The 11,468-nt window shown below is 49.3% G+C and overlaps 1 pseudogene; it reads right to left on the reverse strand.

The window, feature by feature from the left end:
* Nucleotides 1-613: 613 nt before the first annotated feature.
* LOC148223770 (endonuclease domain-containing 1 protein-like) lies at nucleotides 614-3,328 on the reverse strand (annotated as a pseudogene).
* Nucleotides 3,329-11,468: the final 8,140 nt, after the last annotated feature.

The following is an 11,468-nucleotide window of genomic DNA, read 5'->3' on the forward strand; positions in this document are numbered from 1 at the left end:
AGCTGGAAACACAGCAGACAAGGAAGCAGCACAGAAGCTGCACAGGACATTTGTCCCCCTCTGCTCTGCTGTGGTGAGAGCCCAGCTGCAGTGCTGCCTCCAGCTGTGGGGCCCACAGCACAAGAAGGATACAAAGCTGCTGGAGTGGAGTCCAGTGCAGGCCATGAAGGTGCTCTGATGGCTGGAGCACGTCTGCTCTGGAGAGAGGGTGAGAGAGCTGGGGATGTTGAGCCTGGAGAAGACTCCAGAGAGTCCAGTACCTCCAGGATGTCTAAGAGGGCTGGAGGGGGTCTTTGGACAAGGGTATGGAGTGACAGGACAAGAGGGAATGGCTTCACACTGATGGAGGGCAGGAATATTCTAAAGAAGGAAATTCCTGGGAGCAGGCTGTGGAACGAGCAAAAGTTACCCAGAACTGTTTTGACTGCCCCATCCCTGCAAGCGTTTAAGGCCAGGCTGGGGAGGACTTGGAACAACCTGGGGTAGTGGAAGGTGTCTCTGCCCCTGGCATGCAAGTCAAAATGAGATGATCTTGAAGGCTTTAATATCCCATCAAAACCAACCCGTTCAGTGATTGAGTGACATGTGGGGAAATCTCCTGAGCCTTTTCCATTCAAGGATGTGAGGCTTATTTCTGGGTACAGGCATTCTTGAACACAGTAATCGTTTATACCCAAAGAGCTCAGTCAGCCTATCCTTCAGCTGCCCCTGCTTGATTTTCTCCATCTTGTTCTTGTCATTCTCATCAGTGGCACCCCAAGCCCTTGTGGGATTTGCACCCACCAGGCAGCAGGCAGCTGACCAGATGTGGCTGGGTACATTAATCCTCCCATTGGTGACCTTGGTGTTCCCAGGCACAGCACCCATGATGACACAGGTTTTCTACAGCCCTTTGTCCTTACAGGCATTGTTCTAGACTCAGAGGTGCTCCACTGGCCAGTGTTGAGTCTGCTGTCCCGGGGCACTATGTTGGTGAGGGTGAAGGTTGCTGTCTTGATCTCTCTACTATTCAGATGGCCATTGGGGCACAAATGGCCAGCGTCCAAATCACTCATTTGGTCGTAGTCATCAAGCATAGACTGGCTCTCTTTGATTTGCTCTAAGATGAATTTGTACTGATTTATGAGGATCGAATCTTTTTCCATCTCTCTAAGATTATTGTCGCTTATCAGCTGGGCAGAGAAAGAGAAAGAGATGTTAGAATGGAGAATGGGAGTAATGGAGAAGATTTCCCTGGAGGTGAAGTCTCCAATAGTCAAAACTCCATTTTTTGTCATTTCAGTGTCAGAAAATGGATGAATCAGGGAGGAATCATAGACGTGCCTGTCCTGCCTGAATACAAAAGCTTTTTAGAGAAAGCAGCTCAGGATGTGAGTGCTCTCATTTTGTCTTGTGACCTTTGTGATCCAGCCTGCAGCCTGTGCTGGCAACATGGATGGATGCATGAGAAAAGGAGCATTTCCCTCTTCTAGGATTCCCACTCCTAGAACTCCTAGGAAAGGTGACTTTGGTGAGACACCTTCCCTGACAAATCTGCATCTCTTTCCTCCTGTCTCCACAGCTCAAATCTGCCCAGATCTCTCTTGTCCCCTCACACCATGCCATGATTCTGTGATTCTGTGATTTTATGTGTGGTTGCTACAGGTGTACCCCAGTCCTGGAGCACCAGAGGTTGCCTCCTCTAACCCCATACCCAGGCAGATGTGTCAGGAAATCAGTTCTGGAGCTGAGGTTTCTCTGGGAGGGCTGCAGTTTGTTCAAGGATGAAGACATTTTCTCAGTAAGCCAAAAGATCTCCATGTAAATGGAGTCTCTTACAGCAGTGCTAAGAATGTGTCTGAGAGCATTTTCTGCACCAGGGAGCATTTTCTGCAGCATCACTGAAAAGAAGTTACAAATGATCAACCTCTGAAAGGGCTCTGTAAGCTCAATAGAGTCCTGGGGAAGTTAACAAAATCAAAGATATTTTTGGTGATCTGGGTTCAAGGTCCAGGATGAAATTGCCAAATTGGATAGGGCTTGGAGCATGATAGTCTAGTGGCAAGTTGCCTGGCCCATGCAGGGTGTTGCACTGAAATGATCTTTAATGTTCCTTCCAGCACAAACCATTCTATGATTCTTCAAATAACGAGACAGTAGAGGCTGCAGTGGTGCAAGACCAGAATTGTTGCTCAAGTTCCTACGGGTCATAAGATGAAAAGATTATTTTTTCATAATTTTAACAGTTTTTTGTTCATCGTTAGGGAAGCATATTTAGCCTTCTTCTGCAGTAGGGCATGTGGGTTATTCTCTGGCTCACCTTTTCCCAAATGCCATCCTGCTATTCTGTCCTTTGCAATGACAGGAATTGCCTCTTTTTCTCTTCAGCAATGTGCCTGGCCTTTTCGACTGAAGTTTGTCTGAAAGACATTTGTGAGGACTCTACAGCATTGGAGTTCTGTCTGTCTGCTGGATCCTTCTGGACCAAGCCTGAGCCAAAGGTGCTCAGGCGTCACTGCCCATGCATGGAGATCACACCCTTCTGACTGGAGAGACACTGATGCTCCTCACTTTTCACTGCCTGAAACATCACTCCAGAAATCCTTCCACAGTTAAGCTGACCCTCTCATCTCCTGTGCCTCTTCCCCCAAGGCTTTGTCCCTGGGCCATCTCATCCCCTTCTGAATTTCTCCTCATTTCTCTCACACTCCTCACAATGCCTGTTTGACTCTGCAATGGGAGCAGATGAGCTCTGTTAGGGGTGCAGAACAGCTCAGGGTAAAGTGGGGAGCAGATCCCAGCAGGACTTTTGATCACTCAAGTTTAGCCTCCCTTGGGTGCCTTTTCCCATCACTTGGTCCCCCACCACAGCAGGACATAGGGAGGGGAATCATTTCACTTTGTCATGTAACACAAAGTAATCTGATACTCTCATCCCATCAGGGGCTGTGTCAGTATCTGATGCCAGGAGCAAAAATGCATCCAAGCTGAGGCCCAGGATTGCAGGAGCTGTCCAGCAAAAGGGGTGAGAGTGATGTGCTCACTTTGTTCTCCTACAAAGCCAAATCTTCTCCCGGGTCTCTGTGCAGCCCAGCTGGCTCCAGGCAGGGCTCTTGCTGCTCTGCCCATGGCAACTGGAGGCAGCGGGAGCTCAAGTCCATGGTGCTCCCAGGCAGTGTCCCGTGTCTGTGCTGGCATCTGCTTCCCTGTGCTCAGGTGTGCAGAGCCCCCAGAGCTGCTGCTGGGGAAAGGGCCGGGTTTGCCCACACCACTGAAGTACCTCTGGAGCTTGTTGCTCCACACACTGATGAGGAGGGAGATGAGCTTTTAGGAGAGCACACAGAGCCATGACCGGTGCACACCAGAGCTTTGAGCAGAACCCAAGAACATTTTGAAAAAGCTGCGATTCAAGGAAAGGCAGCAAAAAACATATTTTCCTCCCCGGAGTGTGACAGGCTCTGAGCAGAGTATTTAGTGGAGTTGGAAGGCCAGATCTCTTACTCTGAGCACAGCAGAGGATGGATGACACTTCTGGTACTCCAGCTTGTGGACACCTTGAAAGCCACTCCCACCCTGTTTCCCTGTTGGCCCCTGTGCCCTGACCCCACCCTTGTGACACCTCCATGTCCTCTGGCAATTGGTCTCTGATATTTCTTTCCCTGCCCTGCTCATTCCATGTACACAACCCAAAGCCCCTGACCATTGCCTTTGCCTTTGACTCTGAACTCCGGGACTGTGCACGCGTGTGGCTGAAATAAACATCTCTGTGCATCCCATGCAAAGGCCCATGCTGTTTTTGCACCTGCTTCACTTCAACGAGAACCACAACCACAACAAATGATGCATAGAACAGGGATGGATCATCCTGAGACCACCCCGAAAATGTTTTTAATCGCACTGTCATGAGTTTGAAATTTTGGGGCACTTTTCGCTTTTTCTCCTTTTACTCTCAGTTGCTGGGAAAATACTTGAAGTGAAATGCAAGGAGGAACCATCTACCCTCAGTGGGAAATCTATCTACAATTTAAAGAGATTCTTCGCCAAAACAATTCTTATTTTTCATAGGAGATTTGAAGATTTTCATGCAGTGGTTGTGTGAATATTATCCTGATGTCTCACGGGACTAATTTCTAAACCATGATTTTTTAGAAGATGCTTGGAAAAAGCTGAACAATGAGGACTTTCCAGTGCTGCAACTTTGTTGTCTCTATCACTTAATTGCTTCGAGTGTTCAAAGTCTTGCAGAAAATGCTGAACCCCAGCCAAAAACTTCTCCGTGTTCCCCTATTCGCGTCCCTACACCCTCTCTCCTGTCGCAAGAAAGCTCCGACCGCATGGTCACGGCCGTGTGGCCGCCCGCAAGCGCCCGGGATGGCGGAGACTGTAGGACTTGCTGCCTTGGGACGGTCGGGACAAAGTCAGACGCTCTCTTTATTCTGGTCTTAAAGTTTGCAGTTTATTTCGTAGGGCGTGGGTGTATATATAAGGCCCTGCTAGGAACTGCAGCCACAGCTCAGAGCAGGGCGGAGAGAGGGATAGAGTGAGAGTAAAAGAAGAGAGCTTAAGAAAGTAAGAACGAAGAGAGTAAGAGCATAAGAGAGAGATTTTTCCCGTTTACAATACATTAAATCTTCTTCTCTGTTGAATATTCTAATTTCCACTAACCAATCAAATACAAGATACAAATTCTCTAACATTTGCACGCAACCTATAGGAATCACTATATTACCATGTTTTACTGCTTTTCTTATCTCTAAATTTTATCTGGGACCCTTCCTGCCATGCCTAGGGAGGATGTCTGTTTGCTTCTTGGTATTTGCAGCATCTAACATTATCTAAACAAAGGGGACTTCAGGCATTCAGTTGCTTTCAGCCACACAGTCGAAAATTGCTATCATTTCTATGTTGCTTATATTTTCCATATTCTCAAAGTCTTTTGCTAGGCACTCGTATTTGTAAGGTTTTCCTAATTCATCCTTCCCAACAGGAGACCGCGTGGCTGCTGGCACAGCGTCTCCCTTTCTGCCCCTTCCATCCGAGCTGGGTCCCTCCTCCCCAGTTCGGGACCCTGCCTTCAGGGACGGTCTGCCCTCTGAGTCCCACAGTCCCGGTCCCAGAAACGAGGGTGAGGGGGTCGGGGCCGCAGCCCCCAACTCGCAAATTACAGTGACACTACTCAAAAGCCCCACTCACATAAGCTCGCTGTAATCGCACAGTTCGGGGAGCTCTGCGAAACCAAAAGCGAACATGTTCACCTTGGTTACCACGGCACCGCAAGACGCGGCGCAAGCGACGGGTGCTGCTACTGCCCTCAGGCACGTCTGTGCTGAGTAGTTGCTGCCTCGGAGATCCTGCGGCTGCTCCGCTGCCGCCGTTCGGGCTGGGGCCGCCCCGGGGCAACCCTTGGCAACCCCGCCAGCTCCAAGTCAAACGGCGAAACGGGAGCCGAGAACAACTGTCTGCCCTCGGAGGATCTGCGCAGGAGATCACAAGAGCACCTGCAGCGAGCCTCTGCTCCCCGCCAGCACCAGCAGCAGCATCAGCCTCACCGCAAGCACCAGCGCGCCACACCGCCCCACGAGCCGCACTGCCACCGCCACAGCACCGCATCGCCTGCGCATCAGCCACGCTGCCCCCACATCTGTCCTGCTGAAGGGAAAAGCGGAGGAAGCCACTCGCCAAGGGCTGCTCGCCCGTGGCTGAGCCCCGCGGACCCAGACCCGTCGCCGCGCACCGCACTGCGGGCACGGCGCCGCCCGTCTCGCTCGGGCTTTGTGCTCGCCGCCTCCCGCCCGCAGCAACACCAGCACCAGCAGCGCTGCGGCCAACAACCTTGCCAACACCAGCACGTCCAACAAAACAGCCGTAAACGCAAACTCACGGACAAAAGCAAAGTCATTGCCACAAAAGTCTTAGGAACTGTCAAATGCTTCAATGTAAAAAATAAATACAAATTCATCACCCGAAACGATACCAAAGAAGATGTGTTTGTCCATCAAACTGCAATCAAGAAAATAACTCCAGAAAATATCTCCGCAGTGTAAGAGATGGAGACATTGTTGAGTTTGATATTATTCAAGGAATAAAAAGCTCCCAAGCAGCCAGTGTTACCAGACCTGGTGGAGTCCCAGTGCAGTGCAGCAAACATGCACCAAACTACCCACATCCTAAAAGATGTTCTCCCCCACACAACAACCAAAGAAATGAAAACCAAAGCCAACAACCATCAAGCCACAGCAGCAACCAAAAAAGGAAGAACAACACAAAACACCGACCAGCCCTCCTGCAAGCAGAAGCCCTTTCCTGTACTTCCAAAACCTCCCAAATTGGTATCACACCCCTTTAAGTGCCTTCTCTAAATCCTTATTGCCTCCCTACCTCCGTCCCAATTTCCCCTTTTTCCACCCACAAAATAAGTCAAACTCCTTTCAAAATTTCCCCAAATCCTATTACCCTTTCTTTATGTTCCCCCAAAATTCCTACCTGCCTTTCCCCTAGGTGGTCTCCCTCCCACAGCCATGCTTCTCCCTACCTTTGCTACCCAGCTACCAATCCCTTTTCCCAAAAATCCTTCTTAATACAAAAGGGGGGATGATACGAGGGGGGAAAGAAAGGAAAGTTGCCTAAGGTAACAAGTTTTTCCTTCAAAATTAATGATTTTATTTAGAGGTCCAACCCATCCCCACTCTACCTCGTACAGCTCCATCACAGCCAGCTGAACTGCTAACAGCCAATAGAGCACCAGTCCATGATGAAAAATCCCTTTCCTAACTCAATTTCCTTACAAGCCATGCCAAGAAAACCTCACCTCCCTTCTACCAGCTTCAAGATACTTCAGAAAAACCTGCTCAGACATTGGGGCTTCAAGGAATGGCTTGCATTTTGAAAATTCTCTTATAAATGCTTTTGATTGTTCTACCATTTTGTAGTCATTCAGTTGCTTCAACATTTAATTTTAAAATCCCTAAAATAAGCCTTCTTAATTAATAAAGAAACTAGGAGTTGTGGAGACCTTGAAAGGCACTCCCACCCTGTTTATCTGTTGGTCCCTGTGTCCGTACCCCACCCTTGTGACACCCCCATGTCCCCTGGTCATTGGTCTCTGATATTTCTTTCCCTGCCCTGCTCATTCCATGTACACAACCCAAAGCCCCTGACCATTGCCTTTGTCTTTGCCTCTGAACTCCGGGACTGTGCACGCGTGTGGCTGAAATAAACATCTCTGTGCAACAACCCATAGAAAGGCCCATGCTGTTTCTTCACCTGCTTCACCTCAACAAAAACCTCGACCACAACACCAGCTCGATCATTTGCAGCAATTTTCTGTCTCTGGAGGCTACTTTATTGAATTCTGTAAATTCTGTAAGGCCCCTCCACCCACCGCTCTGCCTGTAAGTGCAAAGCTTTCTGCACCTAAGCTACAGTTTGGACACGTAAAAGAAGTAAACTTTGGATTTAATGGGTGCCCTTCAGGATTCTGTGATGTGTCTGTCAGCTGTTTGGATACTTGTTTCAAATCTGCCTGCAGTGAAATCTACCAGATGAACAGAAAATAGACAAAACACATTATGCAACATATTAATGCAGGAAATCACAACATCTTAAACATATGCATTTAGCAGCCTTGCACTTTCCACACGGTGTTTTATCTCCTTCAAAGAGGAGGAATGCGTGCTGGTTCAAACTTGTGTTCACTGTGCCCATAAGAAGGAGAATTTGCCTTATGAGTAAAATTTAGGATTTTTCTTCACATTTTGTCATTCTGAAGTACTAAATCCTTTTCTATCATGGGTGTACAGACGAGGGAATAATGAGTTAAATGACACCACATCAGAAAAAAATCATCCATGGAGTTTAGAATTAGCACTTAAAACTGTGTGGAAAACTACAGTACAAAATGAGAAGTACGTTTTTTAAAATGTAAGGATATTAGGACACAGAGATGGACCCTGGAGGTCTGTGTGCTGTTTGTGCTTCTCTGTTCAGGCAGAGACTTGGCCAAGCTGCTTTGAATTTTCCTGCTTCATTTTTCCTGTGAGACATCTGTATGTTTTACTTCCTAATGGTAAAACACTTCAAAATCTTGAATGAGTATTATTGTGGATTTTCTAAGCTTACACCAAATCCATTTTCTCCTCACTTATACATTCCTAAAGACAAGAAATAGAAGAATTTTATTTTTAGATTTCAATGGTATAACTGAAAATCTGCAGCTGCAGAAGGTCAGATTTAACTGGTCCATTCTGCTGTCTGAGCATGCAGAGAGCTGCTCCAAATCCAGAATCCTGACGGGTATATTGTGTCAGTAATTCTTTTAAGGACATGGTCTGTCAAGAGGTGTTTCCTTCTTCATGGTAATCAGTAGCCCAGAGTTTCCAACACTCCTGATGTGACAGAGCTTCACAAGTTAATCTTCCACACATATCAAGCAGAGCCTGCAGCACTGTGTGGGGCTGGCTGCCCTGGGTGATGGTGCAAACCCAATTTGTATTACCCAAAACCACTGCCAGGGTATCAATGTTCGCTGTAGCATCTTCTACTGTGGGGCACAGTGCTTGGGCAGCAGCATTCCTGAACACCTCCTCACCTGACCCTCAGCAGTCCTTGGCTGATATTCCTGTGCCAAAGTGCTGTTGCCCAACAGCAAGGGACTTTTTTCCCAGGTAGAGCAAGTGAGAACCTCAATGCAGAAGGTGTAACAGAAACCCACTCAGATACACAACAGATAAGTAGTTCCTCAGAAATCTGAGGTATAAATTTACAATGTAACCTCATAAAAGTTGCCTAACAGGAAAGTTTTGCTCCTGGATGGACCAAAGGAACTTTGCCCAGCTGTTCTCTCAAGCAGAGGCCAGAAGATGCCACTGTCTTGATTCTCTTGTTTCCTTCTCTTTTGGGACAGCACATGGCAACATGTTCGGTCCACAGAATGGGAACTCTTGGTGTTACTGGAAAAGGATCAAAAAAGGTGCATGATCCAACCCACTTTGCAGTGAAGTGCCTTTAGGTTTCCTCACAGCTCCCACCAAAAATAATTTTTCCATTGTGGCTAAAATCCCTGTCACACAGTGGGGCCCAGAGCTGTTCCCAAAGATGGACAGACACTGAGCAAACTGCAAAATTACCCTCCCATGTCAGTGCAGCTGCACCTTCCCAGGGAGCAGAGATGCTTCCCACTGCACCGTGGGCATGGACCAGCTCTGGGCTCAGCAAAGGGCTCTATCCCTATTCCCCATTCACAGCAGGCTCAGCAGAAAACAGAGGCAATCCCAGATGACAGGTGCCTGGCAGCATGCTTGTGCAGCTGGGGCAGCCCTCTGCTCATCTCCGTGCTGGGCTGCTGTGAGAAGCACAGAATCATTTCTGTTGGAAAAGGCCTCTGAGATCATGGAGTCCAACTTTGGACCAATTACCCCCGGTCAACTGGACCATGGCACTGAGTGCCACACCCAGTCTACGGGGATTGGGATTCCATCACATCCTCAGGCACTCCATTCCAGTGTTGAATCACCCTTTATGTGAAGAAATTCCTCCTGATGTCCCACCACAATCTCCCTTGGTGCACATTGAGGCCTTGTCCACTTATTGTCCTGCTGATTGCCTTGGAGAAAATGCTGATCCTCTTTGTACTGGCTACACCCCATTTTCAGGCAGCTGTAGAGAGAAATGATCTCTCAGGGCATCCCCCTCTTCTGGGCTAGACAGCCCCAGCTGCCTCAGCTGCTCCTCACAGGCCTGACCCTGCAGGGCCTTCACCAGCTTCATGGCCTTTCTCTGCCCTGCCTGCAGAGGTGGCCTTGGCCACGGATCCAGCCTGTGCAGAGCCCTCTGCAGAGCCTTCCTGCCCTCCAGCAGCTGAGTCTCCCTCCAAACTTGGTATCATCATCCATGATCTTAGTGAGGCTTCACTGGGTGCCCTCACCCAGATCATCAGTAAAGAGAGCAAACGGGACTGGGCCCCACACGGATCCCTGGGGGATACCGCTTGTGGCCACACGCCAGCTGCATGTGGCACTGGTCACCAACACTCTCTGGGCCTGGACATCCAGACAGTTCCTGGCCCAGCCAAGAGAGCACCTCTCCAAGCCGTGGGCTGATGGCTTTTGCAGCAGAATGCCGTGGGAGAATGTCCAGGTAGACACTTGGTTGAAGTCCAGGTAGACACTTCCACAGCCTCCCCCTCATGCTCTGGGCCAGTCAGTGATCTGCTCATCAAAGGAGATCAGGTTCACTGGGCAGGACGTGCCTTTCCTAAAGCCCTGCTGGCTGGGACTGATGCCTTGGTTATCCTGTATGGGCTGTGTGATCACACTCAGGACAAGCTGCTCCATAAGCCTTGTGGGAAGCGAGGTCAGGTGGACACACCTGTAGTTGCCCAGATTCTCCTTCCAGCCCTTCTTGTGCATGGGTGTCACAGTGACCAAACTCCAGGCATCTGGGACCTCCCCAGTCCCCCAGCACTGATTAGAACAGATGGAAAGCAACACTCCTCACACATGAAATAACGCAGAATCCAAGCCAATCCTTTTCTCTATTGGGCTTCCCTTGTATTTCACAAGCTTGCTGTGGATGGCAGGGCATTTCTGATTACTGCCAGGGATAGATGTCCTGGGAAGAGCCAGGGAAGTTGATCGATGTGGCACTTAAGGTTTTGGGGTGTTGGTTATGCACAGCCTGGTTTTTGGTAGCAGAGGGCCACAGAAGTGGCTTCTGTGAGAATCTGCTGGAAGCTTCCACCATGTCTGGCAGATCCAGTCCCCGATGGCTCTGGAGATGGACATGCTGCTGGCCAAATCTGGGCCGATGAGAAATATTGGTAATGCCTCTGCGAGAACATATATAAGAAGAAAATCAAAGCAAGTCAGGTGTGTTGTTTTAATTCCAGCCAGAGAAGAAGAGGAGGTGAGAAGATGTGAGGGAAACAACATGGAGACACTCAGGTCAGGCAAGAAGGAGGGTGAGGAGTCCTTCCAAGCACTGGAACCAAGATTCTTCTGCAGGCCATGGTGAGACCATAGAGAGGCAGCCGTGCCCCTGCAGGCCATGGATCCACAGGGGATGAACAACTCCACCCACAGCCCATAGGTTGGGGCTCACACCAGCCTGGTTGGATGACTGGAGGAGGCTGTGATCCAGAGGGAGACACAGTGAAGGGAGGAGTCCCCTGCTCCCAGGCTGGAGCAGCCTGTCCTTGAAGGACTGCACCCTATGGAAGAATAACCCATGGCACAGCAGTTTTGGGAGGTCTCTGTGCCTTTGGGAGGAACCCACTTTGCAGCAGTTTTGGTTGGACTGCTACTTGTGAGAGTGGAGGCACGCTGGAGAAGTTCAAGAACTGTCTCCCTTGGGAGGGACCCAACGGTGCAGCAGGGGAGGGACTCCTCTCCCGGAGCACTGGGAGAAAACCTTGGGTACTGGACTGACCAAACACTTCACACTCTGTCTCCCTATGCTGTTGGTGGGAAGGAGAGAAGGGTTGGGGGAAGCAA

This window comes from Sturnus vulgaris, chromosome 5 (genome assembly GCF_052056855.1).
Source record: "Sturnus vulgaris isolate bStuVul1 chromosome 5, bStuVul1.hap1, whole genome shotgun sequence".
NCBI classification, from domain to species: domain Eukaryota; kingdom Metazoa; phylum Chordata; class Aves; order Passeriformes; family Sturnidae; genus Sturnus; species Sturnus vulgaris.